General features: G+C 41.4%; 1 protein-coding gene across 5 annotated transcripts in view; it reads right to left on the bottom strand.

The window, feature by feature from the left end:
- Positions 1 to 10,686, bottom strand: part of PACSIN2 (protein kinase C and casein kinase substrate in neurons 2) — a 51,452-nt gene extending 40,766 nt beyond the window's left edge. For 3 of the 5 annotated variants that reach the window (XM_063395412.1, XM_063395415.1, XM_063395416.1), the window contains exon 1: positions 10,531 to 10,686. The gene's annotated coding sequence lies outside the window, so the exon portion shown is untranslated. Of the gene's footprint in view, positions 1 to 10,008; positions 10,177 to 10,530 lie in introns of all 5 variants that reach the window. The other 2 variants (XM_063395413.1, XM_063395414.1) reach the window with 2 other exon arrangements.
- Positions 10,687 to 19,799: the final 9,113 nt, after the last annotated feature.

Here is a 19,799-nt window from a genome sequence, read left to right as displayed (position 1 = left end):
TGCAGTGGCATAAGAACTTCTAAAATTATTACTGTAAAACAGGTAATTTTGTTCAGCAACACATTAATTACATGCTAAATTTAGCACTACTTTTCCTTAATTACACAAAGTGTTTCTGCAATGCCTAACAACAAGTAGAAACAGAGGTGCTTCCTCTCCAGCCTCTTTTGCAAGAAAGGGGAGGAGGGATAAAGGGGAGATCTCCAATCACAGTTTTAGTTTCTATACAGGGCTAGTAAAAAACCTCAGCTATGTGGATCTCTGTAGAAAGAAACATCATCATATTTTGTCAGAATAATCAAAGTCTAGAGCATAGAAACTATAGGTTATCTTGCACAGCCCAATATAAATTCAGAATCACTGAATGATACTTGTTTGATCTATTTGTATTTATCAGTTATGGAACTGTTTGAGACTGACCTGACAATGATTAACACAGATTTTACTCATGACACCACATACCACAGGATTTACATTCTACCAGAAACTATGGAATAGCCTATGCTAAACCAAGAGCTAAAAATACAGTAATTTGATACAGACTAAACCCACATATGTTGCTCTCTGATCTAGGGATGGAACAAGCCAAAGCAGAAGCAGCTGCTTATATATTACCTTGGACAAAGAATTTCTTAGCCAAATTCAAACCCATTTTAAGATCAAATCTCATTTAAAATAAATTTAAGGTTCACATACAGATCATTTAAAACTATATGGATTGCCCTTTAATTTCCTCAAATTTGTGTGTATGAACATAAATAATAAATTTGGTCCTAGCTCAATAAACAGACGATACACTCATGATATCCCAGGCACTTTTCCCAGTGCAGATAACAATTAAAGCAAACCACAAAATGTTCTGCAATATTGTTCTAAGATGTTCTCTGCTAGCCAATCTAACCAACTGCCTAAAGAAAAAGAAATCTGGTGGAATAGTAGTTCGCTCAGAATAGTCAAGAAAACAGATTGGACAGCATCACAGAACAAAAGTAACAGCAATCCAACTAAATCTACTTCTGGAATTCCAATAATTCTAAAAACCTCCCAAACCAAACCAAATCAACCAATAAAAAAAAAAACCCAAACCAAAAAAACCCAAACAAAACACCCCAAAACACAACTCCCCCCTTTCAAAACAAAAAACTCCGAACAACAACAAAACCCAAACAAAAAACCATCACAAAACAAAAAAGCACAAAAAACAAACATCCAAAACAAAAAACCCCAAGACATGTCAATAAGGTAGGAAAGGTACAAATCTAGGTACACCTAGATTTGCCCTGGGAAAAAGAAAAAAAAAAGGAAAGAAGATACTAAAGTTACAAAAATATACTTGATTCTTTCAACAAAATTGCATCAATTTTGGAAATTAAATATTGAATTGAAACTCAAAGCTACTTCACCCATGCATTTAAAACTGGTAAAAATCAAGAAGCAAGCTCAAGCATATCTGCAATTCCATTAACTATGGACAGTGTAAGGGTAGAGTCTGAGTGAAGAAACATCACATCTTTCCCAGCAGCTCAGGCAGCACAGCTTCAGCTGCCAGGTCAAACAGCAATGGTGCATTTACAGCCATTCCATTTCCCTTCCTTTAGTACACCTGACCATTTTTGGCATGCATCCGATTATAAAAGCACTTATACAGAGACTTGTCTACATTCAACATTCACTTTACAGGTCAGCTTTACAGAAATTATTCACTGCACTACACAGCTCAATACCGACCACTTTGTTATGGCATAAATTCATTCCACTGACAGTGACTGATATTGCTTGTGCCACATCCCCAGTCATCCCTCCTGACCCATCCCTACGCCATCAGTTCTGTTTGGGAAGTCAGGTGCTCAGCTTTTTCCAGCTGAAAATGACTCTGCAAAAATAAAAAGTTTCTTTCTTGCTGGACCAGAGAACTGACCCCAGACACAGCACAGCCACATAAACACAACCATCACGGAGCACACAGCAAGAACAAATAACTGAGCACCAGTGAAGAACTTTGGTTTCCTGTTTTAGTCACAACACAGACTATCACTGGTTTGGAAGTAACTTACCACTGCACGTAGAAGCAGCAACAAACTTTGGAGCCAGTTTAACAAGCTACAAGACCTTATGCTAACACAAAGAACAGGCAAGCACACAGACCACACACAAGATACCCTTCAGAAAAAGGCCAGTACCCTGAAAGAAAGGCAAAAAGATTTTTTCATTGCTTATGTGTAAGCAGTAGGCACATAAGTAAGAGATTATATTTTTGCCTTTGGGAACATAAATCAAGCCCATTTAATAACACTGAAACTTCACTGTACACGTCACACAGCTGAAGAGTTTGTATGTGGTTATGTAGGGAAACAGGACCGGTCAAGAAAGGAGTGGTGACACCTCTGCAATAATTCATTACTCATTTGAAATATTAGCAACTTTAAAGAACGCTCAATACATCATAGAAATTTTGTACCACACAAGCACTAAGTGGGATCTACCTGAGGCCACTAATGCACACTAAACAACACAGCACACACAGCTCCTTCTGCAGCGAGCTGCTGTGGGAAGGAGAATGGCACATGGCTGTGGGGTCCTTTGGTCCCACCCATGTGTGTTGCACGTTTCACCTTCCCAACTCCAAAATTTGTATGGGATTTATAGGTTACAGTGTCCTAACTCAAACTGCACATTGCATTCACCCCGAAAGAACTCCATACAGGCATAGCTCAAAAGAGAATGGATGACAGAACTAGAAGTGATTACCTGTCCTGAGAAGCTCAGCTTCGGCAATCTGATAAAATAATATTACTTCAGTATTATTTTAATATTACTGTATCATGTGAGAATAATAGATAATCACACAAGACTTTTTTTAATAGCTATCCCCAAAGCTACATTAGAAGAAGAAAGCCACATTACCTACAGAAACACCTCTATGTGAACTGGAAAAGAGGGGAAGTTCACAGTAATTAATATAACAAAACCTAGAAATGACAGAAGATAGCAGAATGAACACAGAAATAGTTGTATTGGTAGATGGCAAATATATTTAAAGCTCCATTATTATCCTTACACAACCTTCACAATAATGCTCTCACTTTAATGTAGTAACAAAGGCAGCAGATGAATGCATTCTTATTTGAATGAAATCTTATCTGAGTGATATGATTATTAGCCTTCAAATTAGAAATTAAAAGGACTTAGTAGCCCAAACTAGCTTTTATTCAAGAATTTTAAAATATAATTTGGGATGCTGTAGCACACTCAGCACGAAGAAACACCCTGACAATGCCTGGGCACTCCCTCCTTCTTGCTCCTGAAGAGAGCCTTTCCCCCATGCCTGGACAATTACCTGAGGTGGTACAGAGTAACCTCCAGGTCCTGGCCACGCCCCTCCTGCCTAAATTAACCTGCATAAATTAACCTGTCCTGGCCAGAACCAGGACAAGTCTATTAAAACAGAACAAGTGAGATTCCATCTGAGCATACCAAGTTGATAATTATTATTACATAGTAAAAAGACAGATAGTATACAACCAAATTCTTACTATCACTTTCTTTTTATGAGGACACCATCCTGAGTGACTATGCTGAGGACCTGTGTTTCAACACAGCACTTAAATTGCTTTCAAAAGGTATTCTGATCAAGAGACAGAATAATACAAGTTCAGTCTAATGGTACATTTATTTTCAGTCCTGAAAAGAGTCAAGAAATATTACAAAGCAGGATGTGTTCACCAAACTACTGCTAAGCTATTTACATTATTATTGGTGACCTTGGAACAGATCAGGAATCATGACTGATCTACTGCCCAAGCTTATAAAACAAGCTTATAAAAAACCCTGAGGAAATATAAAATAAGACCTAAGTCAGTGCTGACAGACCTATCTGGACTGTTTGCTGAAATGAACACAACCTAAAGATCCCAATTTGCAATTCACATTGGACTGCACCAAGACAAAGGTTAATTTCCCTATCTCATAAATATGAACCAGCATTTTAAGCATCAAGTTTGAGGAATTCTGAATGGAGCAGAATACTCAGTTGACTGTGCTCAATGGATAGGATATAAAGTGCTGTTAGGTAGGCAGCTAGGAATATGTATTTTCTGACTACATATCAGAGAGATTACCCTGTAAGAGGCAGCAGGACTAAGTAGCTAACTGGGCATCTAATAGGGTTGTGGTAAACTCTACATCCATTTTGGAATGTACATAAATGGGAAATTTTCTTTGTGGATGTATCATATTCCAACAGGGATTCATTCACACAAGTCCTATGGATGGTCTTTTTCAGAAAGGATCAGATGATTCCACATGGTTCTTTCCTGGATTAAAATCTATTAATCATTCTTTTGCATTTCTTCTGCATCCTATTAGCAACTGGATAATCAACATAATTACATATTTTAAGAGCAGCAGCAATTAAAATCTGTTTAATCAAATGATAAGATATTAAAATGTCTATAGAATGCTAATGCATGATCCACATACCAAAACTGCCTATTCACTAAAGCCATCTCCAATGCATGCTCCTGAGGATACAGCCAAATCTGCAGGCCATGGAGGACCCACAGTGAAAGCCCAAGGGAGACTGTGACCCCACCACAGGCAGCCCAGGCTGGAGCAGGCTGTTCCTGAAGGACTGACCCTCTGGAAAGCACCACACCAGAGCAGTTTGGGAAGAACTGCATGAGAAGCACTCATGTTGGAGAAGTTTGTGGAGAGTTGTCTCCTGTGGGAGGGACCTCACTCTGGAGCAGAGAAAGTGTGTAAAGAACTGACTGCAACCCCCATTCCTTGTCACTCTGTGCCACCCAGGAATGAAGTTGAGCCTGTGAAAAAAGGAAGGGTTGGTTGAAGGTGTTTTAAGATTTGGGTTTATTTCTCACTACCCTACTCTAATTTGATTTGCAACAAGTTAAATTAATTTCCCTGAATCAAGTATGTTTTGCCCACGATCATAACTGGGGCATGATCTCTCTGTCCTTATCTCAACTTGTGAGTCTTTTCTTACAGTTTCCCTGCCCTGTCCAGCTGAGGAGAGTGACAGAGTTGCTTGGTGGGCAGCTGGCATCCAACTATGGTCATCTCAACATAGGCCATCAATGACACAGTAACAGAATAAAACTTTTTCACTTAACTTTCTATTTAGAACTCTGTTTGCTTAAGACAGCATGGAAGTGTGCTTTGGGAAATGGCACTATGAATCAAAGTTATTGGTTGATTATACTTTATCCATACATGCTGGTTTTTACTACTTTCAGTTGCACCAGCTTTCAAAAATGACAAAAACCTCAACTCTTAGAGCCCTAAAATAATAATCAGTGAGAAGGCAATACCCCCAGGTGTGGGTGTAAACAGTTACTAGGAATTTAACTGCCCAAAAGAAGAAAAGCTAACCACTCAATTTATTTCTATCTCCATCTGAATGTCAGCATTCTTCATATGAAGCTCTTTAACACACAAAAACTAAAGAAAAGTTGTGCAAATGAAATGGTTACCCAGTCTCTCCTATATAAAACAGCATGTTCACATTTTGGAATGGAACCGTAACCTCACTCAACAGAGCAAGAACTTAGGAATAATTTCTTTCAAATGAATTCCCTCTAGACCTTAAAGCAAGCTGTTCAGCAGCTCCTACGAGTTAAGCATAATTGTATGTTGACCAGATATCAGATTACTCTTTGAGTGCTTAGATTATTTCAGGTAAGTGAAAAATGAGTTTTGAAGCTTTTATCTTCAATTATTAAGGGATGAAGAGAACTTGAAGACTGTGGAAAAATGTTTGTAAGAATATTATTCAAGGACTGTGCAAGTAAGCATGCCTACAAGTTGATGTTGCATATATGTGGTTCCATTAAATACAGAGAGTTCATTTAACAGATCTCTACCTGTTTATTATCCATTTATCATTTCTCCCAAAAAGAAAGCAGCATTGTTTCACTCAGCAGGGAGGTAGGGATCTGTCAAATTGCCAAGAAAGCCTCAGTTAAGAGGAGAGGATGAGAGATGTAAGTCAAACCAAAACCACGTCCTGCTTGTCCTATGACTCACTGCAGATTATTTATTGAAATCTCTATTTCACATTACCCCTTTTTAAAAGGGCCTATTAAGCACAATCACCCTGCACCTTTTATTTAACTTATTAAGTCAGAAATTAGAAAAAAAATTATAAAAAAAACCCCAGCTCATTATATTCTTTGTCATATTATTTTAAAGTTAATCAAGTATAGCTGTGCATCTGCTATTGAGAACTAAAAAAAAAAAAGGTAAAAATTTCTTATTTAGAAATTCAGCTACTATTACTATGCCAGGTAAGAAGTTCTGTGCAAGTTGGTTTTGTAATCCAAAACCCTGGCTGTGACACACCAGGCACAAAAACTCTGCTAGGCCTTTCAGAGCCCAGCCAACATAGGCATTTTGTTGCTACAGTCACCAGGTAGCAATAGATTTACCTGGTATGTGGGAGAGATTAATGTACAATCATACATGAAAGTGAGATTTATGAGCCCTGTTTGTGCTACTCATGCACAAAGACACAATAAAATAAGACAGAAGGAATATCACATTTCTGCAACAAGGACTTCAGCATGAACAGCGCAGTAACACCAAGGTCAGCCAGTTTTCTTAGCAGTAAATGACTTATTACTTTATATCAAAAGCTAAGAGCTTGTAAGTACAGCAGCATTCCATGATACTTTAATCACAACAGGCATAAGAAGATACTTAGAACACACTTTCACATTCACAGCGTCACTTAAAGTCTGAGTGGTGCCCATTTTCATGGCATATTTACAAGTTTATGTCAAAAGATGACATAAAATCCAGCCTTTTTGATTTCAGTAAAACTCTGTCAAAGGAATTTTTAATAATACCATACAGACTTCTCATTCTCACAATTTCTGCTGTTTATACTGTAGTCTGGATGTCATTCACTGCTCTAGGGTATGTAAAAAAGGCAGAGAAGGTTATTTAAATTTTTGGTCTACAGATGCCTTGGAATTAGCTCTTAAAGCAGAGTCCTACACAAGCAAAAAGGGTTAACAATATGCACTGGCCCAAAGCCAAACAGTTCCAGATATAAGTTTCCAATATTATCAAAATATTTACAATACCTTATGTAAGCCAGAACAGTTTCTAAATATTTGCATAATCTAAAAATTTGAACCAAACCACCTTACTTAAAGCCTGAGAGACATTTTCTTTTTGCCTTGGAGCTCATTACTGGGCAGTGTTACAATAGCCATGTTAGTTCTACCCCTATTTGCTAATTAGGGCTGGGAACCTCCTCAAATATTGACACATCCTGTCCACCAAGATCCACAGGCCTCTAAGCAATGCACCAGTGGCTCAAGCAGAATCCCTCACACTCCAAGGAGCACTCATCAAGGCAGATTCTAGACCAACATTATTAGAGAAATATGGATTATTCCCCTCCCCCAAGCAAGGCACCTTAAAGGATAACAATAAAAGAATAACATTTGAGTCTTGTGACAAACTGGACTACAGAGGCTGTGAACCAACTCCAGAATATAGCAGCTGTTTTATTGTCAACTTCAGGTTATTCTTCTCAACCCCAGTGAGCCAACCAGCCATGTAACATTCCTATTAAATACTGCATTCTGTTCAATCACAGAATACTTAGCTTGGTTTACCTCAGCACAGTTACATCACTCTTATTTCCTACTTCTTCCTTCTCATCTCCTGGAAATAGTTCATTGTTACATTAAGTCAAAAATCAATAACTGGGTTTAGTTGAAAGGAACTTCAGGTGTCACCTCCTGAAGTTCTGGAGATTATGACAGAATTTGAATTAAATCCCGTGTTACAAAGAAGTTGTTAATCTCACAGACTAGTTTTAAATTCAAGCATTAGACATGTCATTCCAGGTATCAGGTAACAAGAAAGTCATTAAATCATAGTACTTTTTAAAAAAAAATTCTATGAACCAAAAAGGCAGTCATGTCTTAGTTTATATGGATGTTAAAAAATAAATATATTAAAGAAAAACCAAACCACCTTCAATCTGCATCTACTCTTCTCCTGGCTCAATGTATGAGAAGATGCAGTTTTTCCAGGAGCTGCTTCACTATGAAAACCAGGCACCAACTCCCAAACAAAAAACTACTACTTTTAACTACTTTGTATTACAACACAGATTTGTACGAGAATAAGCAACTTCTGACTAGCAGCACTGCTAAGAAGTTCATCCAATTCCTGCAATAATCACGGAATTTTCTTGGCCTGCATTTATAGGCTACCCACAGTCACCTTCAGGTTCATTTTAACCACAATCAGGGAAGCACAGAATTGACATATGGACATCTTTAAGCACACAGCTCACTCAGCTCTAGAGCAGGAAAAGGTGCCCATATGCTCCACAGACAGACCACGAGAACAAAACTTCTCATTCCTGACACTAAATCACCCAAACATGTCACCTGGTAAAAATAACAGGTTCACTGATTTCAGACCAACATTCAAGTGCCTTGTCACAAGAAAGGAAAGCAGACCTCTACACACTAGAAAGATATATCTAGGCATTTTCTGAAGGCACAGTTTAAAAACGTTCATAGACCACAATGATCTAGACCACAGTCAAAAAGCCTTTTTATTATGATGGTGTCTCAAAGGCATAAAAAAAGAAAAAATGATCCAGAATTGTAATCTACTTCCCAAAGGGAGTTTGGAGCACTTGAGCACAGAACAGTCACATCAAGGTGGCACCTGCACACCTCTCCTGCTCACCACACTGAAGCTGTGGTGTACAGAGATCTGGGATCTCTCAAATGATGCTGCACTGTACATGCTCCCTATGCTAATACGTGCTCCTGTTTAAGCTGATTCATAATTGGCACAATTCATAATTGGCAGAATATAACTACTATCTTTGAAGACAAATTGCAAGTTTGACAAAATATGATTTCAGGCAGGTACAGGTATAAAACAGTCAGCACATGAGCGCTCAGTGTTAATAGCCTTAATAGTAAAGAATGCAATTAACAAGTTTCGACCATCTGAAACACAGCTGGCAAACTCTTTTAGTTACTGCTCGCCATTAAGCAGAAATAAAAGTCATAATGTCATGTGTGCCCACCCTGCCCTAGAGAGCAATGAAGTGGTGCTTTTCCACTGGTCTCATCACAGGCATAAGAGAATGATCCTTTTGCTGCACTAAAACCAGAATGAAAACTCATGTGCTTACATAATGCAGCCTTTACTATGGCTCTTATAATAATGCACTACTATTGTTTTAACTTTTGATAGCAGGAAAACGGTTTCTGGCTTTAAAGAAGAGCTGAGCAAGTGCTGGCATTAAATCCAAATTAGCCGAAGGGAATCCCTCACCCACTGCCCGAAAGCAAGAGAGGACGGTCTTGTGGCAGCCTTTTAAGCAGGAGCACAACAGAAACACAAGTGCCTGGTATATCCACGACTCATTTTTTTTACCCCAGTCTGTGTCAAATAATCAAACTTATGCAAACAGGTACAGGAAACATGAGCAGTGGTGTATACTAGTTTTAAATTATCCTAGCTAATCTACGATTTTAATCAAGTAATCCAAGCGTTTAAAATTGCAAGACTGCATTTAGTTTTCAAACTGTTCAGTTTACAAAGGACAGCGTACGGCACTTTCGTCTTTCTGGCTTCCTTCAGTGCTCAGGCAAAAGGATGACGGCTCAGAGGACTGAATCTATCAGCTTCTGAGTCACACCAGGCAGAGACAGCTGAGAGAGACAGATACAGCGACCAGGCAGACACTGTACACATCCTGTTCTTGCCACACCAGGTAGCCTCAGTGCACATAAAGAGATGTCTGTCTGTCACACAGACCTTTTGGTCTGGACATGAGGAGATTCTTTCCACAGGCCAAAAAAGGGAAAGTCAAGCTAGAAGGCGGCAACGGCAAGACCAAGAAGCTTGACTGAGCTCATTACCAGTACTCCGGAGGCCCTGAGCTCTTTGAAATCTCAGTCTCCCCCACAGAAACATCTCCTCCCACCAAATCAGCATCGTTACCTGCCACCATCCGAGGCGCCGGGATTTCAAAGTCGGGAGGAAAAACCCAGCTGGCTCAAGTTTAGGACTCCATCCTCGCCTTCTTTTCCTCCCCAAACCAAAGCCGCCGCCGCCGCCACCACCACCGAGTGGGTCACTAAACTTCCCCGAGCAGGGAGCTCTCCCCTCCTACAGGAACCGAGCCAGTGTCGTCATCCTTCGCAAGCCCCAGCCCTGCCCTTCCCCGCCTGGCGCCGTGCAAGGAGAGCTTCACCTTCCCCGCGCCCGCCGCAGCGGCAGCCCCGGAGCGGTGTGGGGTGGGCGGCCCGCACCAGCGGGGTCCCCGAGGGCCGTTCCCCGGCCCGGCCCGCTCGGCCCGACCCCAGCACGGGCAGCGCCGCCGGCCCGGCTGCGGCACCAGCGGCTCCCCCCGCCCGGACCCACCGCCCGCCATTGCCCAACGGCTCCGACGGGGATCCCAACCCGGCCCCCAGCTCGAGCCTCTCCCGAAGGCAGGGCCCCGGGGCGCGGAGCGGCCCTCACCTGCAGCGCCGGGACCTGCCCGTCGCCCGTGCCCGGCGGGGGTGGTGGTGACGAGACGGCGAGAGCGCGGCGAAACCGACCCGACCCCTGCGCTCCGCTCGGCGCCGCCGCTGCGGCCACCGCCCCCGCCCGCCCCCTGGCGCCCGCCCAGCCGCCTCCCCATTGGCCGAGAGAGCGGGCAAGCTCCCTCTGTGCCGTCGCTTATTGGCCCTCCGCCACTGTCAATCAACGCCGCTTCCTCGTCGGGGGGCGGTGAGGGGCGGTGCGCGCGCCCGCGGCCAGCGCGCGCTCTCCAGCGGCCGTCGGGGACCGCCAGAGCCACGCGCGCGGCACCGGCACCGGCCCCGGCCCCGGCTCACCCCGGGGGCTCCGACCCACCCCGGACCCGGCCCGGGCTCACCCCGGGGGCTCCGACCCACCCCGGCCCCGGCTCACCCCGGGGGGCTCCGATCCACCCCGGACCCGGTCCGAGCTCACCCCGGGGGGCTCCGACCCATCCCGGACCCGGCCCCGGCTCACCCCGAGGGCTCCGACCCACCCCGGACCCGGCCCCGGCTCACCCCGGGGGCTCCGACCCGCCCCGGGCTCACCCCCGGGGACTCCGACCGCCCCCGGACCTGGCCCGGGCTCACCTCGGCGGCGGCTGCCCAGCCCGCCCGGCCACAGCGTTAGCCAGGTATCCGGTGTGTAAGAAACCGTGACAGGAGCGCTGCGGAACGTGGCAGGGCGCGGCGGCAATAACACCGCGTCCGTGTCCCGCTTCCACTGCGGGGCACCGTGAATAAGCAGACGTTGTTTCCCGAAGGGAAATGCGAGCGAGTTGACAGATCCCGGGAAGTGTCGGGGACTTTTCCGCGCCCGGCAGCGGTGCAGGCGCTGACTCCGCTCGGCACGGCGCGGTGCGCTCCGCGGCACTGCGGCACCGGCAGCGCCGCTCGGGCCGGGCCGGGCTCGCAGCTGCCCCGGGCACGGGCTCAAGGACAGGGCCACCTCTGACATGGCACTGCTGCTTTGGCTACACCGCTCTCCGCGGAGCTACGCGGTTCTCGCCCGGTATCAGAACTGTTACGCTCGCCTTCGCCTATCTTTCGGATTTATTTGTTTTAGACAGAGAACTATCTAACGTTCCAAGCAGCAGCCACCACGATGACCTTCTTTCGTCCCTTCAATCTTTGCCTTCTCCGCCGCTTGTTTCTGCATTTCCCTCCCATCTGCCCTTCCCACCACTGCTGTGCTTCCAGCGCTGTCCCCGGGGACAGCCTGGTTTGAGGACAGCAGGAGCTCTGGATCACTGGGTAGGGCTGCAAAACAGTCCTAAGAGTACTTTCCTTTTGGCTGTGCTTCTTGTGCAAGTCCGCATATAATCAGATCGACGCCAAGTCTTCCTGTACTCTTTCACTCAGTCTGTGACTCATTAACTTAAGTTTTAAGTTCACTTATATTCACTTCAGTCGGATTGTAAGACCACAGCACTGGGATAAAATTTATCTTCAGAAAGTCCTTGACTTTCAAATGGATTTGAATTAATTGCTATTAACATTACTGTGAAATTTGGTCAGTGTAAGGTCAGGTAAGCTTCCTAAGATTGAACATGATTTCTCCCTTCCGTAGTCTCCCTATCTTCACTCTCCTGCGTTGAAAGTTAACAGTCCACATATGAGAGGAGAAATCTTGTAATTTATTGTTTCTTACTGCACTTTAGTTTTCTACAGTCTCTCTCATTAATGTGAGATCGAGCTTCCTTTACAGCACACTACAAGGGACATATAGAATTATAAATACAGCTCTTTCTGTAAGGAATTAAGCTTCCATTTTGCCTAGAGCATTGTCAAAGCTGGAAATTCTCCGTGCCAGAACACTTAGACTTTCTTCAATCTAACATCAAAACAGTCATTCATCTCTTTGTTTGCTCAAATAATGCTCAAACTTGTTCCAAGATGGAAGAAACAGAACAGGAATTCAGCGTAAATCATAGCAGTCCCCGGTAGAACAGAGTTCATACTGTGATGAAAGGGAATTCCAGCTTGGCAGAGGACAGAACCTGCAGCCTGGGGTGCACTGACACAGAAAATCCCCAACTATTCCACACACAGGTCATTGGATGCCACCACCTTGTGTCCCAAAATCACTCCACTGTGCACAAATCCAGTGCTGATTGCATCTGTGCCACTCCCTGTGAAAACCAGGGCCCACGTTCTTATCTTAGGCCAGTCTGGGGACAATTACTGTAAAAGGAGTAAGAAATGGATCTTCAAGTCCTGAATGTGGTGGCACAAACTATCAGACAGTCTTATAACAATGAAGAAAATATTCTCCAAATCAGCTATTCCTATGCATTGACTTTGGCAGGCTGATGTACTGCTTATACATCATATACTCTTATGTATACCTAACATATAATTATATATATTACATTATAATATGTGCATGGAAATTGTATACAATTTCTTACTCTATTTACATATATTTTACTGCATTTCCATATACACACTTACTATACTTTATATATATAATATATAATAGTCACACACACATATAGGTACAATAAATTTAGCCCTTGTGTCATAGTGGGAAGGCAGTGTGTTATCTTGGAAGTCATCTTCATATGGAATTTGAACTGGTTCTGACTTCCAAGGGAATGGAGATTGATCAGAAATGAGGAATTTACACTGCATTTTTGTACAAACAACTGGACTCAGATTTTAGTACAACCTGAGAAATAACAATTGTGTTTTCTAATGTTTCACTTAAACATCTTTATAATTCAACTAACATCTTTATAGATGCTATGAAACGTATTTATAAGTGCTATGAAAGAATAATTTTGAAGATAAAAAAGCAGGGCTATTGCCTAGAAAAAAAAAAAGCTTACTAAAAGGCAACTTTTATGAACATCTTAATATTTGGAGGTTTCTCAAGGTGCCACTTTAGGGAATAGTATTTTTGAGCTGCTGAATATTCTTTTCTGCTTGCAAGATGTTTTCTATCCTTTTGACACTTAAATGAAAAATGCCTGGACACCTCTGGAAGCCAGTAAGACAGTAACATTTATCAGGGTATTGAAAATATATTTTTTACTGCAAAGTTTTTACCCCATTCCAAATGTAACATTTAAAACAATTTGGAAGCAACATTATTAGAGTCACCTTAGTGTACTTTTGGAATCAACACTTGCCCTTCCTGTGAGGAAGGCAGAATTTGTCTGCACTGGGGTTAATACACATGCAGGTACAGTAATTTGACTGCATTACTTACAGTAACAGTTTAATGTCTGTATAAATATATACAGGGCTTCAGGCTACGTGCACTGAATAAATACATATATGCACTCAAAAAACTGCTTGGGGAAATACACCTCACTGGTTAATAAAGTACTGTTTCTTTCAATTTATCAAATGTAAATTAGCTTTATGTATATGCAAAGATCAAGTTTTTCTCATAATGAATTAAAAGAGATTAGTGGTCTAATTATATTTATCATCAGTGATGCAAGATCCCAGCAAGATGATACTATTATGATGCCATAAATAATTTACTTATGTAGAGAATCACACTTTACCAATATTCATCATTATGATTTTAGTACTTTGCTTTTTTTCCTACATATTAAAAAGCAATTGTTCTTCGCACATTTTCAGTTATCTTAAAAATGTGACACCCAATGTAAGATTACCTTAATCTTTTTCCTTAGAAGAACAGCTGACAGTCTATCCAGCCCCACTGGTGAGCATTTGATTCAGACTGTTAGGAACAGGACAGGAAGTTTATGGGGAAAAAAATCCTCTCATTTTAGATAAGTATCCCACGGTTATTTTTACTTTTAACGCAATCTATTTTTAAATACGCTTCTTGTTTCTTCTGCTGTCCTCAGAAATTCCATGTGTCCTTTTAGGCACTGGTACTCTCCCTAAAAAGAAATTCTGCCTTCACTCAGAGTAAATTCTGTGTTTCTCAACTGCTGCCACAACATTTCAGCATTCTCTTCAAACTCCTTCTCTCTTGCTAAGAAACTCCATGTGTTATAATCTTTATTTACACTTAAAATGTAAATTTAAATCCTGAACCATATTTTGATTGCAAATGTGATGCTTTTAGTGACTATATATGCCAACCAATGACAACAAATTTTAGATTATTAAATTTAATTCCATTCAAATCAATCAAGTTCACTGCCCAACTTTCACTGGGGAAGAACCTTTCAAATAAAAGCCATGCTCTTGTCTGACATTTTTTTTGTCTCCTCATTTTTCACATTACTATTTTTAATTACTGTTTCATACTGTCCGAGCTTTCTATTTTACAACAATTGTCTATGACTACCTCAGATGTGAATGATTTGCTTTTAACAGATACAAAATTGGAGAATAATTAAGGCATAGAAGACTTTCTGTCAATAGCAAAAGTATCTATGCAATCATCATTACTGAGAAAGTTCAAGTACGGAGAGCTTGCCGAGGCTTTGATGGCAGCTTAAAAAAGGTGGGAAAAAAGTCTAGCCCACACAACTTCCTACAATTCAGGATAAACCGGCCAGTTTTTCCAAGATACTCATTTATGTTCCTATTTCCTCTTAATAATCGAATTTTTAACCAAATTGTGGCTAAAGTCAGCTTTTCCCAGCTATCCACATTTGTTTTTTTGCGGAGAAGACGGGCATAAAGTTTCTGTGTTTGTTTTTTTTATTTAAGAAGCCCTGCAGGTCAGCATAAATGGATACCTCAGCACCATGGGGCACAGAGTCCTTCCCACTGACCCAAAGGCTGGAGTGAAGAGTGAACTTTTGTCCTAAAGCAGGCACAGAATGTCACCTCCCTTCTGTAATTTCCATCCAAGTCAACTGAACAGCAACTGCTTGAGCAACAGCACCAGCTTCTAGTGACACAGTAAAGCCCTTCCTTTACCACAGATAAATGAGCTCTGCCTGACATGTTCTGCTGATGAGATGCAGGGCTATATATCCTCTGTGAAATGTCTATTGTTTTGCAGAGTTTATAGCAGGAAGTGAATCAGGAGACAGGGACATTTTAGGCAGAAGTCCTATTGTAAAGCCAACAGTAATGAAGTAGCTTTACGAATAATACTGTTTCTTTTATACTAATTAAGTTCCTCAAGCCATGTACAGAAGCTATTCTCTGGGAATCTTATTAATTCCTTCCATGTCAAAGAATTAATATGGAGAAAGGTTAGTGCCCAGGAAGCAAGCTCCACTATTCAACTCTAACAATACACTCCTTCTACACTGATGCCATTATAACTATTCCTGTAGCTGTTTAGAGCTTGTCCATTTAATTCTTCATACAATACTGTCCTTATGCCAGGGAGCACTGGAGCATATGAAGAACAGTATTTTAGGTCTGAGACACACATTTATATCAGCTCTGCCTGGCAAGTTATTATACTAGCCAAAGTCAGAACTTTTGAGAACTGTTATTTCCAATTTATTTTGCTCCCCCTGAAAGCCAAAACAGTTTCTTTGTGAGATACATTTGGAGGATGACTGGCCCAAGGCCACTGTTAGTTACTCAGAACTAAGAGCTTGTCTGCTTGCAGTCACTCAGATTTAAGCCCTCTCAGTCAGAGCTGAAACAGGCTTTAAACTTTTGGAGAATCAGACTCCAGCTAAAAGAGCTACATTACCTCTGAATGAGAGCATCCACATGAGATTTGTCATCTTTTACTATACATGTCAACATCACTCCTGTAGTCCATTCCCCTTAACTCCTGCAGCAGACACCTGCCCAAGTGGGGAACACATCTCCTTCATCACCTCAGTTCTGGCTCTGAGCAGAGCATGACCCAGGCATGACCAGCCTGGGCACCACTTGGTACCATTTGTTCTGTCCTATTACAGCAAGAGATTTAGTTAAAGATGCAGAAGAGAAAAGGTGGAGATTTTATCTCTAAGTAAGCATATAAAGTTTTCCTTTCCAGTTTCTGTTCTTCCTAACTCGATTTTCACCTTTACCTTTCAAGACCAGGCATAAACCAGCATCTCACAGCATAATATCCACAGATCACCCTCTTCCTCCTCCCACTGAACTATTAGCTCTGACTGCTTTTGTTTCCTTGGCACCCTCCAAGTCTGCAGAAAAGCTGCTTCAGGCACACTCATTCCAGCTAACACAGACTCTTTCCTTACATTCCTTCAGAGAATTTTTCAACGAGTCTTAAAAACAGACATTACATAGTAACAGAGCTTCCTAATTTTGAGTTTCTCAAGAACATTTTACTGACGTACAGGAGGCCTCAAGTTCTGCATAGAAAAGGAAGAATTGCTCCTCGCTTACAGATTTTTTTCCTGGGGTTTGTGTTGTGGTTTTAAGCCCAGATGGAGATGAAACACCACCCAGCTGCTCACTTAGCTCCCTCTCTTCCCCTTCCCACACTGGTGGAATGGGGAGGAGAAGTGAAGTAGAACTTGTATGTAGAGATAAGAACAGTTTAATAATTGGAAGTAAAATAAAATGCAATGATAATAGTTTGTGGTGGTAGCAGTAGTAATAACAACAACAACAGGGAAAAAAATCACAAGTTATGCTCAATACAACTGCTCACCACCTGCAGACTCCTCCTTCCCAGACCCAAACCAGCCCTGTTGAGTAACTCCCCCATTTAGAGACTGGCCATGATATTCCATGGTGTGAAATACCATGGCCAGTTCAGGTCACCTGTCCCAGCTGTGCACCTTCTCTCTTCCTTTTTGCACCTCCTCACTGGCAGAGCATGAGACAAGACAAAAAACCAGTCCCGCACTTAGGATAAACACAACTTAGTAAAAACCCAAAACATCAGTGAGTTATCAACACCATTCTTATTCCAAATCCAAAACACAGCACTGCAACAGCTAATGAGAAGAAACCAGTCAAAACCAGGACAGTTTAGTACTGATAATCAGATAAACAATCTTTGTATATTAGAATTCCATGTCATTTCAGTTGTGTTCCTTAAAACTCCCTTTACATACATAGGTTTTTCATATGTTTGAACTGAAAATATAATTAGGCATTCAAACTTTACCTCTGCAAAAAGCCTGTCAAGAAAAGGAAATGAGGAGAAAGCAGTCTGATTTTATAAGAATCACTAGACTATTGTTTTCAAAAAGAACATGGAATGCGATCAGGAAGAGAGGGTCACTGCACTTGCAGTGTCTTTGAATTCTTGCTCTTTAAAGAGAACATTGCATGACTAAATTCATGTTTGGGTCAGCAAGATAAATTACTAGTAATAAATTGGTTGGAGATATAACTAAAATGTGGTATCAACATTTGAAAGCTTAATTCTAATGCTGAGATTATTTACTACATAGTCAAAGATTCTATCTGGTTTTTATTTTCCTTTTTTCCTCCTAGTTAGTAACGTTTCAGTGCTTTTATTTTGAGGTAGTACCGATAAATTACTGGATATTTCACAAAGATGTTTCATCCTCAAGGGTTTGAAATATGCTTTCCCAATACTACAGGGGGCCAGAGAGAAGGATTTGCATGTTTAGAACTGATGGGTCTGCTACAAAAACATTTTCCATATAAAATACGTCTTTACAAATACTTTATTTTATTTAATGTATCTGCTATACACTGGGACAGAAATCTTTGAAAGCAACAGCAAGATTTCCAGTCCTGACTTATGAAATATTGAATACTGAGGATGCACATGAGCTGACCCTTTCCAAGCCAGCAGAACACCCCTGAACAAATAAATAAGAATATTCAGTATTAGTAGTATTACAGATAATGCCATTACTATTTTGAGTTGTTAATGTTGTTAACCCAGGGCTCTGGAGGTCCTGATGCAAGTCATTGCCTACCTGGAATAACATCAGAGTCAACATAGAGTACCACCAACAGCCCAGTTTGGAAAAAAGATTATTTAGATGGTATTATCAGTTTTGGGTCATTGTGAAATTACACCCAAAAGCATTCCCTGGATTCAGTCTCCACTGCCTTCCACAGCAATAAATCCTAAAAACTCAGACCTGGTTTTGCTGTCATGTCAAGCGTTCCCACAAAGGAGTGCTACTGTTGCAAAACAAGAATACCACAACACATTCTCTGTCCCAGCCACTACAGGAATTAATCACAAGCAATGAAAGAAATCTTCATTTAACTTCTATCACAGTATGCTTGTTATGCTACCTTTCTGTCAAAAATATTATCATACTACAAAATACTATTTACTACAGCTCCACAATCCCTAGGGCTGTTGCTACTTCCCACTTTATCCCTAACAGGCAGTTGGGGGTAAAACCGGAAACATCTGCCCACTAAATGTGATGTAATTAAAACAACACTACTGATGATTAACACATCTGACTACACCTCCACATAAGAGCAGTCTGCCTGTCAAGGCTCAAATATACAAGCAAGACTCACAGTTAGGAACTGAGAAAAAACAAATCAACCCTCCACCACCACCATACCAAAAAACCCAAACTGAAAACCCCAACCCCAAAACGAGACCTGGAATTTAGGTGAGCTTTACCATCCTGCAGTGATAATCTTGTCCTTGGCTTAATTATTTCAAGAGTCAACTAGAGTGTGCTTTTGTAGAGGCCAGTGAGAAGATTCAAGTCTGACGAAGAGAGAATCAGTTACATTTTATTTTAGTGGAATATCCAAGATTAATGAAGATTATGCTTGGAATGACTCAGCCTACACATTTCGTTCTTTACTGCAAGGATAAACCCCAGATTCTGTGCAAGGATATTGGTCAGCCCAGCCCACATCTGCCCTCCCTCCCCAACACAAACTGCTCTTGCCAGACTGTGTTCAACTGTTCCAAAAACCACGGTTTGCTGCCCTCTTCTAGGAGGACCTTCCAAGCAGGAGAAGAGGTAAAGTTGCAAGTGGTCTGGTTTAGGCGTTCAAGAAACTAAAAGCTTCTTTACTTTTAGGGAGAGTTAAACTTTACCAAAAAAAAAGGAAGGAGGGAGTGAGAAGGAGAATAAATACAACCAATGCATAGTACCATTTATAAATAACCCAATATTTGGTGGAAAGTCAAGTGGAAGCAATAGCCAATCACAGACCCTGCTAGTTTATTTATATGTTCTGCTGTTAGAAAACTGAAATACTGAAATACCCATTTTTATCTTTTGCTCCTTAGTTCTGGTAGCTAAGTTTTGCATTGTAGTTTTGGTAGCTAATCATCACAACTGTTCTTATCCTAGCTACCAAAAATAGCTTGCCATGTGCAACAACATTTTTGTTAAATAAAATATACAAAAATATACAGATATTTGACTTATATACATGCATAAATACACTGAGAGA

The sequence above is a fragment of the Prinia subflava genome, chromosome 4, assembly GCF_021018805.1.
Source record: "Prinia subflava isolate CZ2003 ecotype Zambia chromosome 4, Cam_Psub_1.2, whole genome shotgun sequence".
NCBI lineage: Eukaryota > Metazoa > Chordata > Aves > Passeriformes > Cisticolidae > Prinia > Prinia subflava.
The sequence above is the reverse complement of the archived record's forward strand: the minus strand, read 5'-3'. Positions and strand labels throughout refer to the sequence as shown.